This window comes from Arachis ipaensis, chromosome B1 (assembly GCF_059453495.1).
Source record: "Arachis ipaensis isolate K30076 ecotype BB chromosome B1, ASM5945349v1, whole genome shotgun sequence".
Taxonomy (NCBI): Eukaryota; Viridiplantae; Streptophyta; class Magnoliopsida; order Fabales; family Fabaceae; genus Arachis; species Arachis ipaensis.
Genome location: NC_142436.1, coordinates 100,505,944 through 100,518,303, shown reverse-complemented (window position 1 = coordinate 100,518,303; position 12,360 = coordinate 100,505,944). Strand labels below are relative to the sequence as shown.

The 12,360-nt window shown below is 38.7% G+C and overlaps 2 non-coding genes across 2 annotated transcripts; one reads left to right on the top strand and one right to left on the bottom strand.

The window, feature by feature from the left end:
* Window positions 1-2,271: 2,271 nt before the first annotated feature.
* Window positions 2,272-2,375, bottom strand: LOC148577651 (small nucleolar RNA R71). The gene has a single exon (XR_015904449.1). It is a non-coding gene; the product is annotated as a small nucleolar RNA R71 (small nucleolar RNA).
* A 4,559-nt stretch (window positions 2,376-6,934) lies between these two features.
* On the top strand, window positions 6,935-7,042 carry LOC148577650 (small nucleolar RNA R71). Its single transcript, XR_015904258.1, has one exon. It is a non-coding gene; the product is annotated as a small nucleolar RNA R71 (small nucleolar RNA).
* Window positions 7,043-12,360: the final 5,318 nt, after the last annotated feature.

Here is a 12,360-nt window from a genome sequence, read left to right as displayed (position 1 = left end):
CGAAGGTTGGCAAGCCTACGTTAAAAGAGCCACGTTAACTAAGTTTACGTGGACTCTAACGTAAGGAAGGGGAGACTTCTCAACGTTACTGGGAAAGGTGAGTCCCAATAACGTGTGCAAAGAACATAGAGGCAACGTTAGTGGCAATGTTTGTGCCATTAACGTTAAAGTTAACGTGGCTCTTACTTTGGTGAGGAACGTTAGTGAAAAAGGTAATTGTCACTAACGTTCTTGAACCCATATTTTCACTGAACGTTAACAGCACTAACGTCCTGAGCTAAAGTCTCTGCCCACTTCAGACTTTCTCTCTGCAAGTAAAGCCAAGCCCAATGAAGAAGATAACTGCTTCAAACTCAAGATCCAAAGGCCCATACCCAAGACTTGAAGAGCCAACTAGAAGATCAGAAGAGTAGTATATATAGGAGTAGCTTTGAATTATTTTGGGAGTTGGAAATTATAGGGAGCCTCTTGGCATAGAACTACTCTCTGTATTTTACTTTCTCTGCACTTCTAGTTTCATCATGTATTCTCCATCTTTGTTTTCATTTTCCAGAGCTATGAACAACTAAACCCCTTTCATTGGGTTAGGGAGCTCTGTTGTAATTTGATGGATCAATACTAATTTTCATTATTCTTCTTCTATCTTTCCTCTTGATTTTACTTAAAAGCTTTCGATCTTCATCCAATTGGGTAGTTATCTTGGAAAAGAAGCTATTCAAACTTGGATCTCTTCTGAACCTTGAAAGAGGAATGAAGAGATCATGCTAGAAATGCTTTCTCATGCTGGACCAAATTGGGTTTGGATGGATATGTGACTATAATCCTCTCAATACTTGATTTGGGAAATGCATGTGGTATAATCAGTGACCATACTTCATCTCTTCTCATGAGCAATTGACCAAGGAATTGGCTATTGATCAAGATTTGAGAGATTGAATTACAAGGAATTGTAATTCGATCACTTAAGATTGCCATGGAGATCAATGAGTGCATTGATTGAGGAAGAGATGAAAATGAAATTGATCCGGAGAATGCAACATCTCCTGAGCCCAATAAACTCCCCATTTCTGATCTTACCCATTCTCTTTAATTTCTGTCATTTACTTTTATGAGCAATTACCCCATTCCCATTTAAGCTTCTGCAATTTACTTTCCGTCATTTACATTCAGCTCTTTATTTCTAGCATTTACTTTTCTGTTATTTACTTTCCCGCCATTTAATTTTCTGCAATTCTCAACCCAAATTCTGATTCGCTCAACTAGAACATTCCTCTAACTAAAGTTGCTTGATCAATCAATCCCTGTGGGATTCGACCTCACTCTATTGTGAGTTTTTACTTGACGACAAATTCGGTACACTTGCCAAAGGAAATTTGTTATGAGACAAGTTTTCCGAGCATCAAGTTTATGGCGCCGTTGCCGGGGATTGATTGTGCATCAACAATGATTAAATTGGAGGATAACTAGATTGAGCATTTTATTTTTGTTTGATTTAATTTTCCGTTTGAGTCATTTACTTTCTGTTTTAGTTAATTTCTTCCCTTCCCCCTACTTTTTCTTTGTTATTTACAATTCATTTCACTAACCCACTAACTGTTTGATATATTGCATCACTCACACTAACAGTCATTCTGATAGAAATACTTTCTGCATCTATTTTCCTTGCTTGAACTTGTTGGTTGTATGACAGGGAGAAGAAGCGGGGCTTCAACTTCCTTTGATTCTGAACCTGAGAGAACCTTTTTTAGATTAAGGAGGGAAGCAAGAGGAAAAAGAGTAGTTGGTGCTGAGGAAGAGGAGGAATACTTTGAACCAAACATGGAAGAAAACATGGAAGACCATCGTGAGGAAGAGACTCACAACCATGGCGGAGGAGGTCGAGCAAATCATGCTGGGGAGGATAGAAGAGTTTTAGGCTCTTACATCAATCCAAACCCAGGAAACTGTGGAAGTAGCATTCAAAACCCAACCATCCACGCCAACAATTTTGAACTGAAGCCACAGCTCATCACCCTTGTTCAGAACAACTGTTCGTTCGGAGGGAATGTCCAAGAGGACCCCAATCAACATTTAACCACCTTTCTGAGAATATGTGACACAGTGAAGTCTAATGGTGTTCATCCTGACGCTTATAGACTGCTCTTATTTCCATTCTCACTCAAGGATAAGGCAGCGAAGTGGCTGGAGTCTTTCCCAAAGGAGAGCTTGACAACTTGGGAAGATGTGGTGAACAAATTCTTGGCAAGATTTTACCCACCTCAACGAATCAATAGGCTGAGAGCTGAGGTCCAAACTTTCAGACAACAAGATGGTGAGACTCTGTATGAAGCATGGGAGAGGTTTAAGGACCTGACAAGGAGGTGTCCACCTGACATGTTCAACGAATGGGTGCAGCTGCTGGTGCGCAGAAATTGTGATTACACTTTAATTATGTAAAATTCATCGCTCTTTCTTTCCCTGGTAATGGCGCCAAAAACATGATGCCAATACCATGGTTCACAACTTCGCACAACTAACCAGCAAGTGCACTGGGTCGTCCAAGTAATACCTTACGTGAGTAAGGGTCGAATCCCACGGAGATTGTTGGTATGAAGCAATCTATGGTCACCTTGTAAATCTCAGTCAGGCAGATATAAATTGATAATGGTGTTTTCGAATAATAATTAAATAAACATAGAATACAGGATAGAAATACTTATGTAAATCATTGGTGAGAATTTTAGATAAGCGAATAGAGATGCTTTCGTTCCTCTGAACCTCTGCTTTCCTGCTATCTTCATCCAATTAGTCTTACTCCTTTCCATGGCTGGCTTTATGTAATGCATCACCATTGTCAATGGCTACTTTCGGTCTTCTCTCGGGAAAATGATCCAAATGCCCTGTCACGGCACGGCTAATCGTCTGGAGGCATCACCCTTGTCAATGGTTACATCCTATCCTCTCAGTGAACATGGTCAACGCACCCTGTCACGGCACGGCTATTCATCTGTCGGTTCTCGATCATACTGGAATAGGATTTACTATCCTTTTGCGTCTGTCACTACGCCCAGCAATCGCGAGTTTGAAGCTTGTCACAGTCATTCAATCATTGAATCCTACTCGGAATACCACAGACAAGGTTTAGACTTTCCGGATTCTCTTGAATGCTGCCATCAATCTAGCTTATACCACAAAGATTCTGGTTAAGAGATCTAAGAGACACTCATTCAATCGAAAGTAGAACGGAAGTGGTTGTCAGGCACGCGTTCATCACATTCAGGTTGAAGTGCGAATGAATATCTTAGAAGCGAAATAAGATGAATGGAATAGAAAATAGTAGTACTTTGCATTAATCTTTGAGGAACAGCAGAGCTCCACACCTTAATCTATGGAGTGTAGAAACTCTATCGTTAAAAATACATAAGTAAAAGGTCCAGGCATGGCCGAATGGCCAGCCCCTCTGATCTAAGAACCAGGCATCCAAAGATGATCCTAAGATCCTAAGATGATCAAAAGATATCTAATACAATAGTAAAAGGTCCTATTTATAATAAACTAGCTACTAGGGTTTACAGAAGTAAGTAATTGATGCATAAATCCACTTCCGGGGCCCACTTAGTGTGTGCTTGGGATGAGCTTTAACTTTCCACGTGCAGAGGCCATTTGTGGAGTTGAACGCCAGGTTTTGATCCATTTCTGGCGTTCAACTCTGGTTTCTGATCCTTTTCTGGCGCTGGACGCCAGAATTGGGCAGAGAGCTGGCGTTGAACACCAGTTTGCGTCATCTATTCTTGGCCAAAGTATGGACTATTATATATTGCTGGAAAGTCCTGGATGTCTACTTTCCAACGTAATTAGAAGCGCGCCATTTTGAGTTCTGTAGCTTCAGAAAATCCATTTTGAGTGCAGGGAGGTCAGAATCCAACAGCATCAGCAGTCCTTCTTCAACCTCTGAATCTGATTTTTGCTCAAGTCCCTCAATTTCAGCCAGAAAATACCTGAAATCACAGAAAAACACACAAACTCATAGTAAAGTCCAGAAATGTGAATTTAACATAAAAACTAATGAAAACATCCCTAAAAGTAACTAGATTCTACTAAAAACATACTAAAAACAATGCCAAAAAGCGTATAAATTATCCGCTCATCACAACACCAAACTTAAATTGTTGCTTGTCCCCAAGCAACTGAAAATCAAATAGGATAAAAAGAAGAGAATATACTATAAATTCCAAACTATCAATGAAACATAGCTCCAATCATATGAGCGGGACTTATAGCTTTTTGCCTCTTGAATAGTTTTGGCATCTCACTTTATCCATTGAAGTTCAGAATGATTGGCATCTATAGGAACTCAGAGTTCAGATAGTGTTATTGATTCTCCTAGTTTAGTATGATGATTCTTGAACACATCTATTTTATGAGTCTTGGCCGTGGCCCTAAGCACTTTGTTTTCCAGTATTAACACCGGATACATAAATGCCACAGACACATAATTGGGTGAACCTTTTCAGATTGTGACTCAGCTTTACTAAAGTCCCCAATTAGAGGTGTCCAGGGTTCTTAAGCACACTCTTTTTTTGCTTTGGACCTTGACTTTAACTGCTCAGTCTCAAGTTTTCACTTGACACCTACACGCCACAAGCACATGGTTAGGGACAGCTCGGTTTAGCCGCTTAGACGAGGATTTTATTCCTTTAGGCCCTCCTATCCACTGATGCTCAAAGCCTTGGGATCCTTTTTATTTACCCTTGCCTTTTGGTTTTAAGGGTTATTGACTTTTTGCTCTTGCCTCTTGGTTTTAAGAGCTTTTGGCTTTTTCTGCTTGCTTTTTCTTTTTCTTTCTATTTTTTTTTTCGCCTATTCTCTTTTTTTTTTTACAAGCTTTGTTCTTTGCTGCTTTTTCTTGCTTCAAGAATCATTTTTATGATTTTTTAGATTATCAAATAACATGTCTCCTTGTCATCATTCTTTCAAGAGCCAACATATTTAACATTCTTAAACAACAACTTCAAAAGACATATGCACTGTTCAAGCATACATTCAGAAAACAAGAAGCATTGTCACCACATCAACATAATTAAACTAAGTTCAAGGATAAATTCAAAACTCATGTACTTCTTGTTCTTTTAAATTAAAACATTTTTCATTTAAGAGAGGTGATGGATTCATAGGACATTCATAACTTTAAGACAAGGAATGAATCCACCTTAGTGATGATGGTGTTTCCTTCTTGAGGAACCAATGATGTTCTTGAGCTCTTCTATGTCTCTTCCTTGTCTTTGTGGCTTGATTCCTAGTGATTTTTGGTATTTCTATCCTCAGTTGCTTCCAATAACTATGTGGAGGGAAGTGCATCCCCTGAGGTATCTCAGGGATCTCTTGATTTGCAGCCACATGTTCTACCACTGAGCTATAGATCCTTTACATAATTGATTTACCACACCAAACTTAGAATGTTGCTCGCCCTCGAGCAAGAAAAGAAGGAATAGATGAAGAAGAAGATGTGGAAAAAAAACTAGGATTATGAGGAAGGAAGGTGGGGATCCTGTGGGGTCCACAGATCCTGAGATGATCCTGTGAGGTCCACAGATCTTGAGGTGTCAAGGCATTTACATCCCTGCACCAATTTAGGCATGCAAAATGCCCTTGCACACAACTCTGGGCGTTCAGCGCCAGGTTGGTGCCCATTTTGGGCGTTCAACGCCCATTTGTTGCCCATTTCTGGCGTTGAACGCCAGAACCATGCTTGTTCTGGGCGTTCAGTGCCCAGATGATGCCTATTTTGGGCGTTCAGCGCCAGAACCATGCTCTGTTCTAGCGTTGAACACCAGGCAGATGCTTCCTCTAGGGTGTGATTTTTCTTCTGCTGTTTTTGATTCCGTTTTCAATTTTTATATTTATTTTGTGACTCCACATGAACATGAACCTATAAAGACATGAAAAACAAAAATAAAATTAGATAAATAAACATTGGGTTGCCTCCCAACAAGTGCTTCTTTAATGTCAATAGCTTGACAGTGGGCTCTCATGGAGCCTCACAGATGTTCAGAGCATTGTTGAGACTCTCCAACACCAAACTTAGAGTTTGGATATGGGAGTTCAACACCAATCTTAGAGTTTGGTTGTGGCCTTCCAACACCAAACTTAGAGTTTGACTGGGGGGGCTTTGTTTGACTCTGCTTTGAGAGAAGCTTTTTCTGCTTCCTCTCCATGGATGCAGAGAGAGATCCTTGAGTTGTAAACACAAGGTTGTCTTTATTTAATTGAAGGATCAATTCTTCTCTGTCCACATCAATCATAGCTCTTGCTGTGGCTAGGAAAGGTCTTCCTAGGATGATGGATTCATCCTCTTCCTTTCCAGTGTCTAGAACTATGAAATCAGCAGGGATGCAAAGGCCTTCAACCTTTACTAACACGTCCTCTACTTGCATAAGCCTATTTTCTTGAATTATCTGCCATCTCTAATGAGATTTTAGCAGCTTGCACCCCATAGATTCCCAGTTTCTCTATTACAGAGAGGGGCATGAGGTTTATCCCTGAACCAAGGTCACACAGAGCCCTAAAGATCATGGTGCCTATGGTACAAGGTATTATGAACTTTCCGGGATCCTGTCTCTTCTAAGGCAATGTCAGTTGATCCAGATCACTTAGTTCATTGGTGAACAAGGGAGGTTCATCTTCCCAAGTTTCAATGCCAAATAATTTTGTTCTGAGCCAATATGGCATTGAGAGTATCAATTTCAAGAACTCCCTTCTTCATAGGCGTCCCATTACTCACAGGATTCCTCTCAGAAGTGTACATGAACTGGTTATTAGCAACCATGTCAATGAGCTCTTGAGCTTCTGTAGGCATTTTCTTTAGGTGAATGGATCCACCTGCAGAAGTATCCAATGACATCTTAGCTAATTCAGATAAACCATCATAGAATATATCCAGGATGGTCCATTCTGAAAGCATGTTAGAAGGGCACTTTTTGGTCAGCTGTTTGTATCTTTCCCAAGCTTCATAGAGGGATTCACCTTCTTTCTGTCTGAAGGGTTGAACATCCACTCTAAGCTTGCTCAGCTTTTGAGGAGGAAAGAACTTGGCTAAGAAAGCCGTGACCAGCTTATCCCAAGAGTTCAGGCTATCTTTGGGTTGAGAGTCCAACCACACTCTAGCTCTGTCTCTTACAGCAAAAGGGGAAAGCATGAGCCTGTAGACTTCAGGATCTACTCCATTAGTCTTTACAGTATCACAGATCTGCAAGAATTCAGTTAAGAACTGAAAAGGATCTTCGGATGGAAGTCCATGAAACTTGCAGTTCTGCTACATTAGAGAAACTAGCTGAGGTTTCAGCTCAAAATTGTTTGCTCCAATGGCAGGAATGGAGATGCTTCTTCCATGTAAATTGGAATTAGGTGTAGTAAAGTCACCAAGCATTCTCCTTACATTATTATTATTTTTAGCTGCCATCTTCTTTTCCTGTTTGATAATTTCTGACAGGTGCTTGCTGGTTTGTTGTAATTCAGCTTCTCTTAGTTTCCTCTTCAGAGTCCTTTCAGGTTCTGGATCTGCTTCAACAAGAATATTCTTGTCCTTGCTCCTGCTCATATGACAAAGAAGAGGGCACAGAAAAATAATAATAACAGAGATCCTCTTTTTTTTCTTTTTTTTTTTTTTGTGAGTGAGGGAGAGATGTTAGTAGATGAATAAAAAAAATAGAAGGAGATGAGGGAGAAGAGAATTTTCGAAAATTATTTTTGAAAAAAGAGTTAGTGATTTTCGAAAATAGTTTTTGAAAAAGGTTAGTAATTTTCGAAAATTAAAATAAAATTTTAAAATAATTAGTTAATTAAAAAGAAATTTTGAAAAAAGAGGGAAGATATTTTCGAAAATTAGAGAGAGAGAGTTAGTTAGGTGGTTTTGAAAAAGATAGGAAACAAACAAAAAGTTAGTTAGTTAGTTGAAACAAATTTTGAAAGTGAATTTTGAAAAGATAAGAAGATAAGAAGTTAGAAAAGATATTTTGAAATCAAATTTTTGAAAAAGATAAGATGAGAAAATATTTTTGAAAAGATATGATAAAAATTAGTTTTTTTGAAAAAAGATTTGATTTTTAAAATCACAATTAATGACTTGATTCATAAGAAATCACAAGACATGATTCTATAACTTAAAGTTTGAATCTTTCTTAACAAGCAAGTAACAAACTTGAAATTTTTGAATCAAAACATTAATTGGTGATGTTATTTTCGAAAATTATGTGATAAAGATAAGAAAAAGATTTTTGAAAAATATTTTTATAATTTTCGAAAATAACTAAGAAAAATGAAAAAGATTTGATTTTTGAAAAAGATGAGATTTTTAAATTGAAAATTTGATTTGACTCATAAAAACAACTAGATTTTTAAAAATTTTTGAAAAAGTAAAATCTAATTTTCGAAATTTTAAGAGAGAAAAAGGGAAAGATATTTTTTTATTTTTGAATTTTTAATGATGAGAGAGATAAACATGGAAATGGTGCAATGCATGAGAATTTTAGATCAAAACATGTGATGCGTGCAAGAATGCTATGAATGTCAAGATGAACACCAAGAACACTATGAAGATCATGATGAACATCAAGAACATATTTTTTTGAAAATTTTTAATGCAAAGAAAACATGCAAGACACCAAACTTAGAAATCTTTAATGCTTAGGCACTAAGAATTCAAGAATGCATATGAAAAACAAGAAAAGACACAAAACATGCAAATGCAAAGATCAAACAAGAAGACTTACCAAGAACAACTTGAAGATCATGAAGAACACTATGAATGCATGATTTTTTTTTTCGAAAAATGCAAGATGCACATGCAATTGACACCAAACTTATAACATGACCCAAGACTCAAACAAGAACACAAATATTTTTTTTTATGACTTTCTAAATTATTTTTTGGATTTTTTTTATTTTATATTTTTCGAAAATTATTTTGAAAAAAAAAATAAGGATTCCAAAATTTTTAATATGAATTCCAGGAATCTTTTTAGTCTAAAGCTCCAATCTGAGGGTTAGGCATGGCTTAATAGCCAGCCAAGCTTTAGTATGTAACTCAGACATGACAAGCCTAACATGCCCTATTCAAAAGAATTAGACATGGCTTTACAGCCAGCCAGGCTTCAACATGCTTCATGAAATGCTAGAATTCATTCTTAAAAATTCTGAAGAAAATATATTTTTGAAAACATTTTTTTTTTTCGAAAACAGATGATAAATTTTTGAAATATTTTTGAAAAATTTTTGAAAATAAAACAAAAAGAAAATTACCTAATCTGAGCAACAAGATGAACCGTCAGTTGTCCAAACTCGAACAATCCCCGGCAACGGCGCCAAAAACTTGGTGCGCAAAAATTATGATTACACTTTAATTATGTAAAATTCATCGCTCTTTCTTTCCCTGGTAATGGCGCCAAAAACATGATGCCAATACCATGGTTCAAAACTTCGCACAACTAACCAGCAAGTGCACTGGGTCATCCAAGTAATACCTTACGTGAGTAAGGGTCGAATCCCACGGAGATTGTTGGTATGAAGCAAGCTATGGTCACCTTGTAAATCTCAGTCAGGCAGATATAAATTGATAATGGTGTTTTCGAATAATAATTAAATAAACATAGAATACAGGATAGAAATACTTATGTAAATCATTGGTGAGAATTTCAGATAAGCGAATAGAGATGCTTTCATTCCTCTGAACCTCTGCTTTCCTGCTATCTTCATCCAATCAGTCTTACTCCTTTCCATGGCTGGCTTTATGTAATGCATCACCATTGTCAATGGCTACTTTCGGTCTTCTCTAGGGAAAATGATCCAAATGCCCTGTCACGGCACGGCTAATCGTCTGGAGGCATCACCCTTGTCAATGGTTACATCCTATCCTCTCAGTGAACATGGTCAACGCACCCTGTCACGGCACGGCTATTCATCTGTCGGTTCTTGATCATACTGGAATAGGATTTACTATCCTTTTGCGTCTGTCACTACGCCCAGCAATCGCGAGTTTGAACCTCGTCACAGTCATTCAATCATTGAATCCTACTCGGAATACCACAGACAAGGTTTAGACTTTCCGGATTCTCTTGAATGCTGCCATCAATCTAGCTTATACCACGAAGATTCTGGTTAAGAGATCTAAGAGACACTCATTCAATCGAAAGTAGAACGGAAGTGGTTGTCAGGCACGCGTTCATGGGGAATGATGATGATTGTCACGTTCATCACATTCAGGTTGAAGTGCGAATGAATATCTTAGAAGCGAAATAAGATGAATTGAATAGAAAACAGTAGTACTTTGCATTAATCTTTGAGGAACAGCATAGCTCCACATCTTAATCTATGGAGTATAGAAACTCTACCATTAAAAATACATAAGTGAAAGGTCCAGGCATGGCCGAATGGCCAGCCCCTCTGATCTAAGAACCAGGCATCCAAAGATGATCCTAAGATCCTAAGATGATCAAAAGATGCATAAATCTACTTCCGGGGCCCACTTGGTGTGTTCTTGGGCTGAGCTTTAACTTTTCACATGCAGAGGCTATTTGTGGAGTTGAACGCCAGGTTTTGATCCATTTCTGGCGTTCAACTCTGGTTTTTGATCCTTTTCTGGCGCTGGACGCCAGAATTGGGCAGAGAGCTGGCGTTGAACGCCAGTTTGCGTCGTTTATTCTTGGCCAACGTATCGACTATTATATATTTCTGGAAAGCCCTGGATGTCTACTTTCTAACTCAATTAGAAGCGCGCCATTTTGAGTTCTGTAGCTCAAGAAAATCCATTTTGAGTGCAGGGAGGTCAAAATCCAACAGCATCAGCAGTCCTTCTTCAACCTCTGAATCTGATTTTTGCTCAAGTCCCTCAATTTCAGCCAGAAAATACCTGAAATCACAGAAAAACACACAAACTCATAGTAAAGTCCAAAAATGTGAATTTAACATAAAAACTAATGAAAACATCCCTAAAAGTAACTAGATTCTACTAAAAACATACTAAAAACAATGCCAAAAAGCGTATAAATTATCCGCTCATCAGCTGCACATTTTCTATGAAGGGCTCTCTTATGAGTCAAAGAAGGCCGTAGACCATTCATTCGGAGGATCTTTGAACAAGAAGAAGACCATTGAGGAGGCCATAGATGTCATTGAAACTGTAGCAGAGAATGACTACTTCTATGCTTCCGAAAGAGGGAACACTAGAGGAGTAATGGAGCTAAACAATGTAGATGCTCTGCTGGCTCAGAACAAGCTCATTACCAAGCAGCTGGCTGACCTAACCAAGAAGATGGAGAGGAACCAAGTAGCAGCAATCACCACTTCATCAACAACCCAAGAAGGAGTGAATGAAGAAGCAGAGGGAAGTCAGGAGCAAGTCAACTACATTGGGAATTCACCTAGGCAAAAACCATGATCCATACTCCAAGACCTACAACCCTGGATGGAGGAATCACCCAAACTTTGGGTGGAGAAATCAACAAGACCAAAGCCTTGATCAAAGACGCCCAAATCCCAACAATGCAAGCCACCAACATTTCACATCTAGACCATATCAACACCCCCATAACAACACCTCTCCACATCCATATCAAAACCAAAATAACTTACCTCATCCTTCCACCTCTAATCCCGATCTACAATCATTTGATGATAGACTCTCAAGGATTGAGAATCTACTTGAAGGCATAGGCAAGGAGATTCAAGACAACAAGGTGTTCAAGGAGGAAGTACGAGCCAGTTTCAAGAACCAGGGAGACACAATCAAGAGGTTGGAATCTCAAGTGGGGTATCTCTCTGAGCAAATTCCCAAACCCACAGATAGATTCCCAAGTGACACAGAGAAGAATCCGAGAAGTGAAACAAAGAAAGTAAGATGGGAAGAGTGCAAGATGGTCACTATAAGTGATAAGGAGATTGAGGACAAGCCAAGCAAGCTGTCAGAACAACCTGAAGATACCTCAGTAGAGAAGAAGGAAAAAGATCATCAAGAACCAGAAATCTCACAACAGGAGTTGCTGAGACTCTATGCACCTTTTCCCCAACTGCTCAATGGTGCTGTGGAGAAGATAATATACTCTCAAGGTTTCTAGATTTGTTTACATCTCTGCATGTCAACATACCATTCATCAAGACTATTCAACAAATGCCTGCATACATCAAGTATATAAAGGAGCTGCTTCCCAGGAAAAGCTCACTCAAGGGAGGCCAAACTATAGTGATGAACAAGAAGTGCAGTGCCCTCATTCAACCACAGTTGCCTACAAAAAGAAAAGATCCAGGGAGTTTTCATGTCCCCTGTGCCATAGGAGAAACAATGTTTGATAAAGCACTCTGCGATTTGGGAGCAAGCATCAACTGAATGCC